At 44.1% G+C, this 17,076-nt stretch overlaps 1 protein-coding gene across 1 annotated transcript in view; it reads right to left on the bottom strand.

Annotated features, from left to right (window-relative positions):
• drp2 (dystrophin related protein 2) overlaps positions 1-15,635 on the bottom strand; it is a 96,632-nt gene extending 80,997 nt beyond the window's left edge. The window contains exon 1 of the mRNA XM_061233496.1: positions 15,512-15,635. The gene's annotated coding sequence lies outside the window, so the exon portion shown is untranslated. The remainder of the gene's footprint in view (positions 1-15,511) is intronic.
• Positions 15,636-17,076: the final 1,441 nt, after the last annotated feature.

The following is a 17,076-nucleotide window of genomic DNA, read 5'->3' as shown; positions in this document are numbered from 1 at the left end:
TTCTATCATTCTCCAAATGGCTTCCGCCAAACAATTGCAAAAGATAACCATCTTCATCTCGCATGCCCGTCTACAGTTCTCAGCCAGAGTGTGTGTGGTAGGGCTCAGTGTCATTGTGGAGGGCGCGTGTCTGTGCGTGTGCGCGTGGGGGTGAGGGGGGGGGGTTTGTAAAGCATCTTTGTCAAGAATCGATGTGAACGCGAGGCCTGCTGTCATCGTCATTAGGCCTTTTCATCTGAGGATGAGCGCAGCGCGTCCCCCACTTAATGCCGCCAATTACCCGGAGCTCAGCGAAGGACAAAGCCATTACAGCCAGTCCCCCTTTCTCCTTCTGCAAACGAAACGCAAACCATCCCACTCCCTTGTTTACCCTTGTTTCCACCAGTTCTGCAGCTCCACACATGACCAAGAATGACAGAACCAAAATCAGAGCCTCCGTCCCCGACCTTATGTAATTGTACCTTTTTTTTTTTTGCAAGCAGGCTTCAAAAAATGATGATTCACTACGGTGGGTACCCGAGACACACATCAAAATATATCGGCTGCAGGAAATTGACGGGGAGATTGGGGTTTTTGTTCGCTTTAATGGCCAGAGTAACGACACGCGTTCGCCTTTCTGTGACAGCCCTGCAATATGAGTGTCGTCGATATTACAAAAGCTGTTCTTCAGGAACCAGTTCTGCATCGGTCAGGCTATAATAATGGTCCAATGGGACGTACCTGTGATATGCAGGAAGTGGAGACCCACATCACTGTTTGTATGGTTCAGTATAATCAGCAGGTACAGTAAAGAGCCAGGACAATTACAGCGACAAAGAGATGCAACAGAGACACGGGCTTCAGTTTTTGACACATTCAACGACATTAGCTGAACGTAAACCCAACAAAATGGAGCCCATCTTCATTAAAATTCGTATCAGGTGGAAGGAAAAAAAATTAAATCACAAAGACCATTAAAACATAACCATTACTGAGAGTCATGGCTGGCTTTAAATCACCAATTTACACACAAGAAAAAGTCAATGTTTGTAAAGTACGCCCTGAACCTTGCTATTTTTTTTTTTTCCCCGGGTTGATCTATGTTTCATAAATGCATGAGGACTGTTTCTAAGAAATACTTCTCAGCAAATCTATGCCTTTTCATTCCCCACGGTAAATTAGAGAGAAGAAAAACACTATCAGGGAAAGATATGTGCTCTTTAATGAGCTTAAAAATCACAACAAATAGAAGGCAACTTAATAAGCCATTTGTACAGGCAGTCTTAATGAGCGCGCGGCACTCTGTACCACAGCTCCCACTTGGCTCGCACTCGAGTGCTGGAACACTGTCTGTGTGAGATCACCCAACTGAGGGCCAGTTCTGCCCATCTGGGAGTTATGGAGGCCTCCTGTGACATAAACAGCTGTGGAATCGAATGGAATATGTTATAAGCCAGTGACCAAGTCAGATATTGTGTGTGTGTGTGTGTGTGTGAGTGTGTGTGTGTGTGTGTGAGTCCACCCAACTGTGGGCCAGTCCTGCCGTATGAGTGTTATGGAGGCCTCCTGTGGCACAAGCACCTGTGGAATCTAAGGAAATATGTGCCCAAGTCAGATATTGTTTGTGTGTGTGTGTGTGTGTGTGTGTGTGTGTGTGTGTGTGTGTGTGTCTGTGAGCAGGAGAGAGAGTACACATGCAAGTATGTGTCCCAGAAAATGTGTGTCACCAGTATATGAGTGAGTGTGCATGTGCGTGTCAGTTTCGACAGAAATGCCCGCTTCCTCCTGGGCTGTTGAGACAAACTTGGATGCAATTCCACATCTCCTTATCATGCCAAGGACAAGCTCATCTGGTGGGTCTAATACCCACCCCATATTAGTTGGTCCTATAGAACGCAAACTCTTTCTGTCTGATCGACTGCAGGAACACACACTCAGGCCCCTCTTAATCCCCTACGCCTTTCATCGTGACCGCTCACCCAGAACTTCAAAACCTCTCCATTAACCTCAACAACAACAACAACAACAACAGCAACAGCAGCAGCAACAACAACAACAACAGCAGCAGCCGCAGTACAGCTTCTTTCTTCCAGGGGCCAGTATACTTGCGTGTTCTCTTTTGGAAGGTAATTTTCTCAATTTGACATTAAAAAGAAGGCTGGCAAACACACAAAGAAAAACAGGCCTTGAACAAGTTTTCCACAAAAAAGAGACCCCAGTCCCTGGAGCAGACATGCTCTGACTCAGTGTGGAGGAAAGACAACATCTCTGTGTCGCTAGCGTACCTGATTCCGAGGCCACTCTCACAGGCGTATGTCCCTTTTCTAACAACCAAACACACGCTCTCATCCTCTTTTCTATCCCTCTATCGTTCGTTATAAATTTTGAACTGAAATGCAGTGGGGAAATGAAGTGGATAAGAAAGAGGCCATCACAAAAGGAGGCACCATTAGATCACACAGCCCAGCTTTTCGCTTATTTCCACACGGTCAAACGGTCAAGAAGAGGGGCGCTCGGGACAGTTCTTAGTTCTTGAGTACAAATAAGCAGGTCCTGAGGCTCACCGGTCACCAAACAGCCGCCTGAGGAGTGTTTACCACATAACCACCTCGCAAATCCTTTCCTAAGACAAGCCTATTGTTTTGACTCCTCTTCAAGCTCAGCCGCCGGTGTTCGATAAAGACAGGTTTGCCCTGAGATCCCCCCGCCCCCACAAAAACCCTCACATCACTGGAGGAAGGAAAGGCAGGGGAAGTGCTTGTCAAAACAAGGCCTGGCTGGTCCTAGCCTGTCAGCCTCCTTGAACTACCCCCTAGAATCCAGACTGACAATGCATCAGGGTTCCTTGTGCTCACAATTTCAGCAACGTTTTCTTACAATGGCTCAACACCACCAGCCTCCACAGAGCGGGCGTTTCCCTCATCTCGCCAATTCACATTTTGTACAATCAGCAGCACCTTTGAGTTACCTTCGGCAAATGAATAAAACAGAATACCACGTCTGGTGGACCGAGCGCTGATGTGGGGAAAAATGGGTTTTATTTTATTCATACCAAATGTTTTTCCAGCACCACAAGTCTGCACTGCTTATTTAACTTAAATGATAGGCTTGCTCACAGTGCATTACTTCTCACGTAGATTAAAAAGTAATATTTCTGCTTGCACATCACCAGATCCAGTTTACATAAAAAATATCCATGCATGACAATATGCTGAGGTTATTTTAAGGATGAACAATTTTATACAGTCACAGGGGCAGCTTTTGTGACATCTGGCAAAGGCTGCATCGTTTTCCCTAATGATGTCAGTGTTCTGAACATCTGCGGAGTAAATAGAATCAATGAAACACTCGTCGGAAATGCGTCTAGCGGCAAAGTGCAACCAAGGCTGAAATTGTGGACGTCGTCTCGATCTCCCATTTGTGCGCTGACCTCTGAAATCTGACCAAAAATAAATAAATAAATAAATAAATAAAAAACGTGGCAGGAAAGGTAAGCATGTCAAGGACTGCATTTTCAGTCGCCACTGAACTCTAAAAGCTGCACATCTGCCTCAAGAGGGCTTTTTCCACCTCAAAGAGCCCTCAGAGAAGCACAACCCCCAAGGGAAGCCATATCCGCTTGAAAGTGTCACGGGTCAGTGACTGCACACGCGCGCATCACCTGGTCTGACGTCCATTTCACTCAAAGTGTGATTGGGGGGGAAAGTGGCGTGGCCCTGCCCCCTTCACCCCGGATCTGACCCCAGATGGGACCGCTGGCGAGTGGATCTGAAGAGGCAGCGGGGCCGGGCAGAGCCTCCCAGTAGAGGTTCGCCACGGAGAGCGCGAATCGGCCGACCCCCACACGCACACACCCCGCCTCTTCCTTTAATCCAGTCCATCGGAGGCCTGTCCATTGGCATGGACTACTAGCACAGCAATTAATTATTCAGGCTTTCCCGGTGAGGCTGCAAAAAGGGAGTTCTCGGAGAAATATAATCGCCTATCCGTTCCGTCGCACTGCTGGACCGGGTTACACACCTGGTCTGTGCACTGCAGGGGATTTATGTGGCCAGATCAGCCTCCATCGTCGCGTTGGAACGAGCACAATCTATCCTAGAACCCATAACATCAACAGCTTTCTGAACACTTCCCTTTAAATCAATGCAACAACTACATAGTCTGAGACGAGCCCACTGAAGAGGCCCGCTGTTGCCAAACGTGCAGGAATTAATGCCTGAATGCAGCGGAATAAGGGCCGAAATGTTCTTGCATTGGTGCAGCAGCACTGGAAGCCAGCGGGAGTCGATGCCAAAGAACGGAGCCAAAATGGTGGCATTCACCAGAGCCAGCCTAATGACCAGGTGCAAGCATTCACGATAACCAGGGATTGTCAAGCCGGTGCTTTCATTCACATAATACCTGTTATTGTGATTCACGGCAACAGCTTCTGACACTCCCGCTGCTGAACTGAACTCAAAGACTCAAACGCTTTCAAATGTGCGAAGGAAAAAAAAGACATTTAAATCCCTGTGACACTGGAATGAAATCTTGGGCGATTGCTACCATAGAATCTCTTGCATTTCTGAGGAAATTTGCGTGCTTGGGAAGAGGAAGAGTGGGGATGGACAGAACCAATCAGAGCCTCCAAACGCAGGAGCATGTTACATTACATTACATTACTGGCATTTGGCAGACGCTCTCATCCAGAGCGACGTACAGGTGATTTAGACTAAGCAGGAGACAGTCCTCCCCCGGAGCAATGCAGGGTTAAGGGCCTTGCTCAAGGGCCCAACGGCTGTGCGGATCTTATTGTGGCTACACCGGGATTAGAACCACCGACCTTGTGTGTCCCGAGTCATTCACCTTAACCACTACACTACAGGCCTGCCATGTCAAGTGGAGAGGCAATATTTGGATCTGTCGCCATGTTTGCAACATATTTTTAAATACCGACCCGTTCGATGAAAATTTTAATTCAAGTAATTATATTCGTTTTCATGAATGCTACACATGCATTTTAAACCAGGAGAAAGTATTTCAAACTTGCATTCCAACCCAGGTCTACTCACTGCAAAAATAAGAGTAAATCTCAGCAAGAATTTATATTTGTATAAAATCTTATTTCTATTGCTTTTTGTTTTGCTACATAACACAAACATAGTGCCAATAGGGTGAGACAGTTTGACCCAATTCAAGATTTGCCAATGAGCAAGAAAATTTAACTTGTAAAGCAAACAGTAAAGCTAATATTTTCTACTTGAGGTTTATATGCCTCCTTACAAGACTAAAACAAAAAGACAAGACAATTAAATACCTAATAAAGTGCTCGCTGAGCGTATTTACATTTTATGTAACATTACAAACGCAACTGCAAACATGAGCTTCCATAGTGAGCGGTTTTCTACTCAGGAGTTGATTACAGAGTCGCAACAAATACACCACTCTCATTTAGCCCCAACCGTGCCTACTCGTTGTGATTACAATTAAAAACAATAAGCACCAATTAGCGGGACAGAATTAATGAATTAATCACTGCAATCAGATATAAAGCACGCCCCACGGACGCTGGGCTTAGATGGAGCGTGAAAATGATTTAATTTCATTTCCCCGCTGTCTATGAAGGGGGGGGGGGTCCCGCCTGAATGGCCGCAAGCGCCTACGAACACCGACACAAAGCAGTCCGGGAGACTCCCAATGCAGCTCCGCATCGTGTTCACCACAATTTACACCAGGGCCGTGGTACCTGAAAGCCCCGCTTCTGTTTTCCAGGAGGGAGAAATAAAAGCGGAAGTCCAATTCTATAGTACTGTGAGTGGTCCTCCTTTGCTGTAACATGACTCACTGCGTCCTCAGATCCAGATAAACACAGAGTACTGCTCTAAAAATAAATACCGCCGGAGATAATTAACATTTCTTCACACGCTGTACACCGCACGCCGTTACTGACGCAACCAGAGAAAACCAGCCGATTGCTTTAAAAAATATATCAATTTTTTTTTTTTAAAACCTCTTGCTTGAGGAACCCAGCGATGTGGTTTTGCTGTTCGTGTGCCAGCGTCCTGGCACTTTCCTGCAGATTTATAATGCAAACCTCCAACATGGACAGAGGGGTTCGGTCAATACTCTCAAGAGCTTTCTCCCCGACTCTGGGCATCCTCTTTGCATTTTCAAAGGTCAAAGTCATCCCAGCATTAAAAGGTCAGGCCTGTGTGATAACAGTATAGTTGATGCGTTTAGCCCTAGCCCGCCCAAGCAGATTCCAGGCCTCCAATCACAACTTGATTGAACACACAGACATGAGGGCGGTGGAGCACACACGAGACTACAAAAACCAAACCTTAACCCCATTTGGAAATGGGCAGGAACACACTCGGCAGAAGGGGGAGAAAGACATAACAGGAGCTCATCATTTCTCACAGGATTGTTGGATTTGCCCAAATAACCGTTTTCATGAACCCATGATGTCTACAGTTTCCATAGGAACAACAAGAGTGAGAACACAGTAATGTTGAGGTCCATGAAGATCACAAACAGCCTTATTGCTATTGCTATTTTTAAGCCAACCAATTACGTAAAACATCCATGCCCAAGGCAACCTGAATGTAATGAGAGAACTAAAATGTATAACAAACAAAATATACAATAAAACTGGTTAAATTCGAAAAACATGATGGCCTTTATAAACTAAAACCGGTTGTTTACAAAGGGCAATTGGGTATCTCATCCAGTTGAGACCTGGCTAAACCGGGTTTTTTTAATTTATCCAAATAAGGTGTTTGCATGGGCTGTATCAGAACTGGAATAAGCCGAGTTCTCCGAATAAGATGAGAGCAATAACGTCTGTGTGAACGTGGGCACTGGTCAATGTGCGGTCAATGTGTGGAAGTGCTGAATCCTGACTGTGCTAGTGCAGATCGGCTATAGCATTGAGAGAGAGGGTTCAGTTAGTCAGATGTTAATCAACCCCCCCCCCGGTTGGCCATGGGACATGTGGTCCATTTGAGCCAACTATGTGAGAAGTGTAAAGGCCCGGACACACCAAACCGACGGTCGGCCGTCAGACGTCGGTGGCGCCCTGTCGGCCGAGTCTTTCCGGTGTGTCCCGCACGCCGACACTGTTTTGGAGGGCTCCGACGCCGATTCAACATGTTGAATGGGTGTCGGAGCCCCCGGAGTCGTCGTTAACGACGCGTATCGACCCGAGGCGATCTTTGCCGGCGCTCCGCGGCCGACCGTCGGTTTGGTGTGTCCGGGCCTTTAGTCCACCAACGCAAGGACTGCACAGCTCAGCTGGCAGCAGGTGGTGGACAGCGTGTGCTTGTCTGCGCCCTCCCGAATCGACGAAGGCAGTTGCGGTGACAAGAAGGGCCTTTATGAATATGAATACAAAAAACTAAAAAAAAATCTGGTTAAAAATGGCTTTTAAATAAACAGGGAAAAAAAGGGCTTCTACATAGCTGAAAGAAGTATGTGAGCTGAAACCATTAAATGTATGTGGAATTAAATTAGACAGAAATATGAAATGCATGAGTACCGTTAGAGCGCTAGGCTCTCTCGATATGCTACTCCTATTCCGCCTCTGAAATAATCACACAGTAAAACTGCAACAGTTCTCCTCCGGGCTGTGATTTGCTTCACTTCCTTTATGCTTATACATAAATTATGAGAGTGTTGGTAAGAGTCTCCATTTTACAGAATCTCTTGTGTACAGAGCAGTCGTTTCCCAGGCTTCAGGCAAACATGACCAAAGACATCTACATGTTTTTTCGCTTGCCTTGAGTAGCCTACACATGTCGAAGTTTGATTTCAATTTCAGATATCAGACATTTAACACTCCGAGGCTTACCGAACAGTCCAAGGTATTCTATGTGCAAATGCTGCCTTGAGAAATAACTGTATTTTATGGCAATAATTTCATCACGTACAGGTTGAAAGATTCCCTGCAGGAACACCCAAACTGGGGACAGGCTTGGCTCTGATGTATGCTTCGGAACGTAAAACTCTGACAACAAAGAGAATGATTTCCACTTAGTCTATTAAGATATGTGCTGACACTGAACCCCCCAAGGTAATTCACAAAACTCCTCAAGGTTGCGGAGAGTAATTTCCCTTAGCTCACAAAAACACTCACATCGCGTAGGCATAAGTGTAGCCTACAATCTCAAAAGATGGCGGTAGCCCCGCATTTTAATACACCAAATCTTCCGTCCCAGATGAATTACGAGGCGCGGATTGAAAGCGAGCGCCGAGACCGCCTTAAAAAGCGGCTTCGCTTCTCCGGGAGGCGCTGAAGCAAACGCCTCCGTGACCCGCGCCAGCGACACTCTCTATCTCCCCGTCACGGACAGCCGCCGTCCACGCAGGCCCCGATAAGAGAGCCTTCCGTCGGAAATTAATGTTGCGCGTCCCACATTCCCCTGCACACACAATGTGGCGACGCGCCGCACCGGTAATGGCGAGAGGGGGGAGAAGAAAAAAAAAAAAAAAAACGGCGAATAAACCACACGGAATTAATTACCGTACGGCTCTGACCTTTTCTGTTCAATAAATCATAGAGCCGCGAGGGAGAGGCTGCTGCCGTCGGGCAGGTGCACGCGGGAAGCTGAGGTTTGATAAACGATCTCTTCCCCGCATGTGAAGCCGTATCGACCAGGGCGGCACACGGAGAGCACGCTTTCTTTCTTTTTTTTTTTAAAGCAAAACTGGAATCTGCCCGAAATTGTCTGCCTCCCATCACCAGGGCCTATTTAACGATACTCTCCCCTTTTTGGCCTGTCAAACACATCACCCGCCACAGCAGAACTTTCCCCAAGACACTCAATTAAGCTGCAGCCAGCAACATCACATAGTAACACAGTCATAATGCGGCTTTGTGGGAGGGCGGGTGGTTGGCGGTGGGTGCGGGGGGGTGGGAGGGGACTCGTAAAAAGCTTTTAGGGATGCGACTGCACAAAAGCAAAAGCAGCTGGGCCTTTCAACTGGAGCATTCAAGGGCCACGGGGCCTTTTATTCCATTTCATTATATCTTCAGTTTTTAAAGAGTAAGGAAAGAGGTTCAATTTAGTAAATCAGAAAACCAATTCATTGAATTAATGACCGGCTCGAGCTAAATGGCAACCAGGAACTATTTAGTCTCCAGGCAGAACTGCTGCTTCACTGTCCAAGGCCAAATATAAACGATATCCCACCACACACAACACAGCACAGCTCAGGCAAGCGCCATGCATGCAAATGTGAATTCATTTCAAATTAATATGTTTCCAGAAATGAGACTTAATCATGCGTGTAATTCTGAACAGCAAACAAGTAAACACTGGCCACATAATCTGTCAATAACCATAGAGGGAATGACAGTAAATGCGCTTCCATTATCATTGTGGGACAGCTACACCAGTGAAATGATTTATTTTGCCAAACACTTTTTATCATATATACTCCCGATTTTTATATCAGATTTTTGTATAGTTTACCACCTTATACATGCAATGACCTTTTTTACTACTTTATCAGTGGAAAATGTCAAAATCCATGCAAAAAACAAACATTTAATACATTGAATCTATTGAACATTGTACCTTCCTCTTCACTCCTAAAAAAGACTTCCATACACTGAAATTATAGTAAACAATTATCACTAGTAGGGATGAGGCAAATCATCTTTTTGAAAACGGTTACCATCCCATTTTGAAAACGGTTAACCGTGTAACCGATACTGCTTATAACCGCTAGGGGTTGTATGTTATTTATGGAAAAAATTAAAAACTAGCAGTAGGATTCACATTTACACTGACATCGTGCTTACAGATGTCCAGCAGTCTGTAGTTAAAGCCGTGTAGCCTACGTCCAGGCATGCGGCTGGATTGCATGTCATTTTTTAAAACTTCTGCCTGACAGACTTGATTGGCTTGAAATGTGCTCAATCTGCTGCTAATACAGACAGTGCTGTGCGGTCACGTGTGCTCTGTGGTCACGTTAAAGGGACAATAGGTCATTTTGAACTTCTAACGGTCAAGAGAGGAATAGCAGCAACAAACACCTTCAAACCACAACACTGTTTATCCCTCCTCCTTCTCTGTAAATGCTATTGGCGGTGGCAATTAGAACCTATCATCAACCAATGAGCTTGAATTATTGTACAGTTATACAAAGTTTTGATACAGAGTGTCGGGCCACTGTATATTTTGAAACCTGAATTGAAGAATTATAAACACAGGCAGAGGGTGAGTCAATGTGTCACTGAGCCTTTTTCAATGATGGGAATGGATTTACAAATGGTCTTGTAACAATGTTTTAACACAAAAACCTTACCTATTGTACCTTTAATGTCCAATATTTGCGTGATATACAGTAACATGATAACACTGTGGTACGATGAAATGGTGTAAATATTTTGTACAGATACCATAATATAGTTTTATGCCAATGATTTCTATACAAGTTAGCTTATATTTTTGTGTCACAGTAAACTTTGCCAATGCATTTGATTTTATGCAATACCCAATGGATATAATAGGCAATGTCGGTAAGCTAGCTCTGGCCAACATTAGACATATAAGACAACACTTGAAAAAAAAAAAAAAACGTTTGATAGGGATTGCACTATTTGGTTAAGTAAGTGGGGCGGCCTGTACTGTAGTGGTAAAGGGGCATGACTGGGACCCACAAGGTCGTTGGTTCGATCCCCGGTCTAGCAATAAGACCTGCACAGCCGTGGGGCCCTTGAGCAAGGCCCTTAACCCTGCATTGCTCCAGGGGAGGATTGTCTCCTGCTTAGTCTAATCAACTGTACATCACTCTGGATAAGAGCGTCTGCCAAATGCCATTAATGGTAATGTAAAAGTAAGTAAGTTAATAAATTGTGGCATTTAATAAAATTATGAACAGTGGTTATACGTAATTAAAGACTTTATTTTTCCCCTTTCCTACTTAGTAATGTTGCGTGCAACATTTGTCCAATGATGTATTATTTTTATTAGTTTTTATGTATATGGCATAGTAGAAAGTTTGGTAGTTTGAGTCCTCTGTGAACCACAGTACGCCATAAGTGAACCAATAGCTACAGAAGTAAAAAAACACACAGAAATTATTTGATAACTATAATACTGCAAAATGAAATTCTATATGGTGTTTGCATTCTTAACCCCTTGAAATAGCCAAAGGCTGCTTGCTAGGACTCGCCTGACAGTAGTGATTACAAACCCAGAATCTTTCTTTCAGTTGTCTGACCAATTTGTGCAGTTTGTCACTGGTGGTGAAAGCGCATTTATTTAATTAAAGTCTGAGTTTACTATTTCAGCTTCAGAAAGAATCTGTACAACTCAGTTTCGGTTAACCGTTTAAATGTAACCTAATTACTGGCTTAAAAATGTATCAAAGATTTGCACATCAACATCCAACACTGTCCATTGGATATGCCCCCTGAATATAAAAAAATATGGGGCGAGAAAATGGCTAGTTTACCCATAATCCAAGAGGAAACTCACTACCCCTAGGCTGGCGGTGCTTGGTGCAAGACAGATAATTTCCATAAGGCCAATCATATTGCGGATGCTTAAATTATAAAAGACTTGCACATTACAAAATGAAAAGCAACCAATTCCGTTAGATGTCCAGGCCAGATCTTACTTTGACAAGTCCGATACAACATATTAAGCTAAGTGGATCTCACACTCAGGATGGTTTAAATATTAATGTGTGTTTGCAGGCTAATGGGCCGGGATGAACAAAGGCAGGGAGGCCGTTATAGAGTGAAAGGCCGCTAAACAGTGGCCATTAGGACGGATTAAAAGGAAACCGCAACGGCAGTCTGACCTGCTGTCAATTACTGCTCCTGCTGCAGCCTCCGACTGCAAACTACACTCACTTGTGACAAACAGTAGCAGATACTACATCTTAATACTTTTTTGTTTCGTTATCACAGAAGATGGCACATCTTTTATGACATAATATACATTTAACACCTCCAAGCTGCTGCCCAATTTAAATATGACACTTTTAAATATATTTGTTTTGCAATTTGCTTTGTTGACAAAGAACTAATTATCACAACTAAATGGGGAAACTTTTCCAAGGGGCACTTTGCTGCCCCTGGAAAGCATTAGAGACTGCTAAGTCTGAAGTTATTTATGTTTAGATCTCATAGTTATGGTTTAGGCCTATGACTGAGACTTTTTGCCTTGAAAAACACTAAACATTACATTACATTACATTACAATAGATGGCATTTAGCAGACGCTCTTATCCAGAGCGACGTACAACAAAGTGCAGATCAAACACAAGTACAAGTGCGAAGAGGACCTGAGAGGACAGTACAGTTCCGAGTCCTCGTGTAAACACAGATAATCAGAACCCTTGAAGAATACAAGCAACTTCCAAACTAGCATACCACAGCTGGCAGCTAGAATACCCTGAGTACAACAATACGATAACTAATACAAAAAACAACATCTATACAACTATATAAGTGCCATTACAGTCTAAACACCACCCACTGTGCACAAGCGAGTCACGGAGGACTAGAGATCCCAAGAGCAAGTGTTGCAACAGGCTGCGGGATGACAATGAAACCAAGACATTACAAAATAAATATATTTAATGTTCAGCCAGGGGGCTCAAAGTGCCAGTGATTCTGGATGTGTGGCCTCCTTCTAGACAGGCAACATGCCTCAGGTGGCCTGCGATAGCTTCATCCCTCCCGCTGGAAGAACATGGAAATAACCTGGGGCGCTCAAATGAGTCATCAAAGAAACCAACCTTGTCCTGCCGTCTCGTTCCCTGCCTTTCTGTCCCACTAACGGGCCGGGCACAAGTCCCGCCACAGCGACAAATGCCACTTCCTCGATCACAGCTTGCGCCCTGTCCCACTCCTTTCCAACAATTAACAGGTTTTATTTTTACACCGTTTTGTTTCCCCATCCACAGAGCTGCACTTTTGGCGATGACTGGGGGGGGAAAAAAATAAAAAATAAAAAAAACTCACAGTAAAGGGCACTGGCACTCTATGTTAAATACTGCACATAAATATGTCCGGGCAGATGACCTAAGCATTAACAAGCTGCCATCTGTTTGCAAATTTTGAGTCATAGGTAGCGGGTGGAGCAGGTGAGGTTTACAGTTAGCAATGAGCTTTTCTGGGGCGGCACGGATGGTGCAGTGCACTGCCGCCTCACAGCAAGGAGGTCCTGGGTTCGAATCCCGGTCAGCCTCTCTGTGTGGAGTTTGCATGTTCTCCCAGTATTCGTGTGGGTTTCCTCCCGGTACTCCGGTTTCCGGTTTGACTGGAGAGTCTAAACTGCCTGTGGGTATGAGTGAATGATGTGTGTGCCCTGCAACCTGTCCAGGGTGTATTCCTGCCTTTCGCCCAATGTATGCTGGGATAGGCTCCAGCCCCCCTGCGACCCTGTTCAGGATAAGCGGGTTAGGATGATGGATGGATGGATGGATGGATGGATGGATGGATGGAATTAGCTTTTCTATCTCTTCCCTTTCCTCCATTGGCATTAGCACGTCCTGGAGGACAATGGGGAAATGCTGGAGCCAAGTGGCCCCAGAGTGCACAAACCTCTTGAGGAAATCGAATGACAATAATCACGATCAACCAACATGCAAACCACAAAGAATATTTGGTGACGTTTGAGTCCAATTACGTTTTTATTCATATTCTTCAGATATTACGATTGACAGGGCCAGATGCCCTGTGGTTGATCAATGTTGCCGATCAATACATCACACAAGGCAGCCAATGTTAAAGTTATTTTACACGCAATTTATTTTTCTGTTCCCAATCCCTGGGTTGTGATTTTCCCATTCAGACAAAAACCAACTATGACAATTGAGGATGTTCATGTCAGTCCAAGCAAATATGATTTTAAGGACACACTTTTGTCTCCTGAGGGTAAACCAGGCAGGACATATGTCATGCAGTGTGTGCATGCAGGATAAAAGGCAGCAAATAAGCCATATAAGAATTCACACAAAGAGACCTCACAAACCACAACAGGTCAATTAAAGGCAAAGTTTTACTTTGTTTTAATGTGTGCAAGCAATCCTGCAGCTATGATAGCAACACATGATGTCCACGAGATTCCAAATGGAACCTGGATTTAACCAGCCTGTATAGGCTTTTTTTTTTTTTTTTTTTTTTTTTTTGTGGAAAAATATATTGACAAGAATATCTTGGAATATTTCCACTGAGCTAGCTTCTCTACTGAAACATGGGAGAACTACAACTGCAGAACATCGCAACTTAAAGACAGAATTGAGACACTCATTCCAGTTCAAACACACGAGCCTGATGGACTGCGAACAACATGTGTATCAGGAAAATGTGCCTTGAGGGTAATAGAGAGGAGAAGACTGTGCCATTGTGTGAAACCTGCTATTGATGTTTCACATTCATTGATCTGAACAATTTATATAGTGGAGAGCCAGTGAGATGGGAGAATGGGATGGGGTGGGGTGGGGTGGGGGGGAATGAAAAACAAAACTCCTTGTTTTCTGTTGATTTCGCATAGTACACCCACCCTTCCTCCCTCCTCACCATGGAGGATTTGATGGCAACACCCCCACCCATTTTGTCATGGGAATTATTTCATTACACCCAAGCAAACAAATGTGTGCTTCGAGACAGATGTTTTTTTGTTCACCACACTGAGAGAAAAACTGCCACCGGCTCATGGAACTGTCCGGATTGTGAAGAAGATCAAAGGATTCATCACAATGGTGGGTTTTTAAGGATCGTAAAGCCACTATTAAAAGCATTGTCATCTGAAGTGGAATAAATCCTTGAATACAAATGGGGGTGGGGGGGGGGGGTATATAAGATATAAGAAATATCCCCGTTGATAAAAGAAAACGTCGCTGTGCATCAACTTACATTACGTGATCAAAGAAAGTCCCTTGTTTAACACGTTTAATTTCAGGTGCCGTTTCCAATGGTCTCGGCGTATCAGGAAACAGGAGACAGCCGCCAGAGCTGCTTCTCCCACAGACATACAGTATTTTTTGATTCAGACAATCAACTTGAAAGCACACGCAAACGTGCTTAGGCTGATATAATAGTTATCAAGAGTGCAATAAATAAGACCTGAGGTTACACACTGAATCGCAACTAGTTTAAAAAAAAGACCTGTTCAGTAATCCCGGTAGAGCATTCTAACAAATCCTCGACTATTTAAACGCAACACAAACATTATTTTCCATTAACGTGCACACAACGCTGTCGCCCAGACAAAACAGTCGTACCATTAATCCACTCCGTTAGTTAAGGTCGAGAACAATAAACCAACAAACTCCAAGTACCGGTACCGCAGCTATATTTATTTCTGAATGTATTTGGGGCTCAGGCTCAGGATTTCACAATTTAACCCCTTTGTCCTTTCATATACCCTACTGCCGAAATTCTAGAACAACCAGCCGATCAAAAAAATGTTAAGTTCCTAAAAACTGCGTGGATACTAAATCCAATACCTCTGATCAAATCCATATCCTCCAATTAAATGCCGTCTAATACATCACTGGGCACTTGTAAAGTAAAATCAAAATATCTTACCTTTTTCTTATCCGTCTGGGACCGGGTAAGGAGTGTTGTTTTAGAGAGCCATCAATGGAACCCGTTTGCCCGGCATAAAATCCCTTCGTATGTGACAAGCAAATGAATAGAAAGTCGTTCAGACACAAATAGACATTTCAAACGGCGGCACAGCGCTCAGGTCGGATGAGCGCAGCGAAGGCAGAGAAATCTCGCTCACTGACAGCTGACATCAGAGAGACGTTTTTAAGGTGGTTCGCACTGTCTTTCAAATGGATTCGGTGCTCATTTGGCTAGCTATTCATGTGTACATATTTCAGTGAAAGGACCGGGCTTCAGAGAATTGCTCGCACAACGGGTGCAAATGGAAATGACGTCTTACAGATTTAGGGACGAATTCATACGAACGATCAACAATTTTTTAAAGCTTTCACTACAATGCAACTATACGCCACTTCGCAGGTATGAGCATTCGGACGGGAACACAAGCTACAATTTATAACGGAGACGCATAGACTACAACAGATGGTAACGAACCAGCCCACATATGGATGTTCACGTTCAATTATTACTTTAGCTACCATAAACCAGGCAACCATTTAATATTTAATTATATAACAGGACCCTCTTAAATATTTTGGCAACAAACTTTCTAGGTGAAATGACATAAATCATCAAGAGCAAGTCAGTGTATAATAATTGGACGCAGGTGCGGGCCTATGAAACGCAGAAAAATATATAAGGGAGACAAACCAAATTGAAGAATGAAAAAAAGGGTGAGCTCTTGTAGAAATAACACAACCAAACAAACAAATATAACTTAGGACCAGATATGGGAGCTGCTTTGCTAGTGGTTTGCACAATTGCTGGTACACCTGTTATCGTCAGCGGCGGTCCTCTGCGACCGTCAACAATACCCATGACAACTGCAGAACACCCCTTCACCGTCAATAATCTCAACGACGAACTTGCCCGATTATTCTCTCCTCTACTCTGTAAACATTCATACCTAAAACGTTTTATTAGGCTACATAAAATGTGAAGTGCCATATACATTTTATATATTGTTTACCATTGAAGTTGAAAAATAAGAAAACAGTCCTCACCTCAGATGAGCGACTTTGACCGCATGTAAACAGGAATTTGACCTCTGACCTTTCAGGGGTAGTGCTTCTAGTGTTGGAGGAATGCACTTGAGAACCCCACTCTCCCCTACTTTGCAAATTACATTTTAATTTGGTGGGCATATCCGTTAATAAGGTATATTGAGTTTATTTCTCATTAATACCCCGCTCTGGCCAGGGGTAGAAGCAATGGATTGGGAAAAGGGCGGGTCACATTTTTCCATGTCTACGATTTCCAATAAGCTTAAGTGTGAACACATGCCAGGCGATTGTCATTAAGCATTTAACTTCGCAATAGGCTATGCTGAAAGTGGAAAAGCTGTTTGAAAGCAATAGATTTTCAATGTTGGTCATGGTCAAATGGGCGATGTCTGTGAAAATAACCCCATCTCGGCCATCAACCGCCACGTGTACATTTCAAACAGGACATTACTGAAGCGGTACACTGCACCACTGCGCTCA

This window comes from Conger conger, chromosome 3 (genome assembly GCF_963514075.1).
Source record: "Conger conger chromosome 3, fConCon1.1, whole genome shotgun sequence".
In the NCBI taxonomy this organism is placed as follows: Eukaryota; Metazoa; Chordata; class Actinopteri; order Anguilliformes; family Congridae; genus Conger; species Conger conger.
The sequence above is the reverse complement of the archived record's forward strand: the minus strand, read 5'-3'. Positions and strand labels throughout refer to the sequence as shown.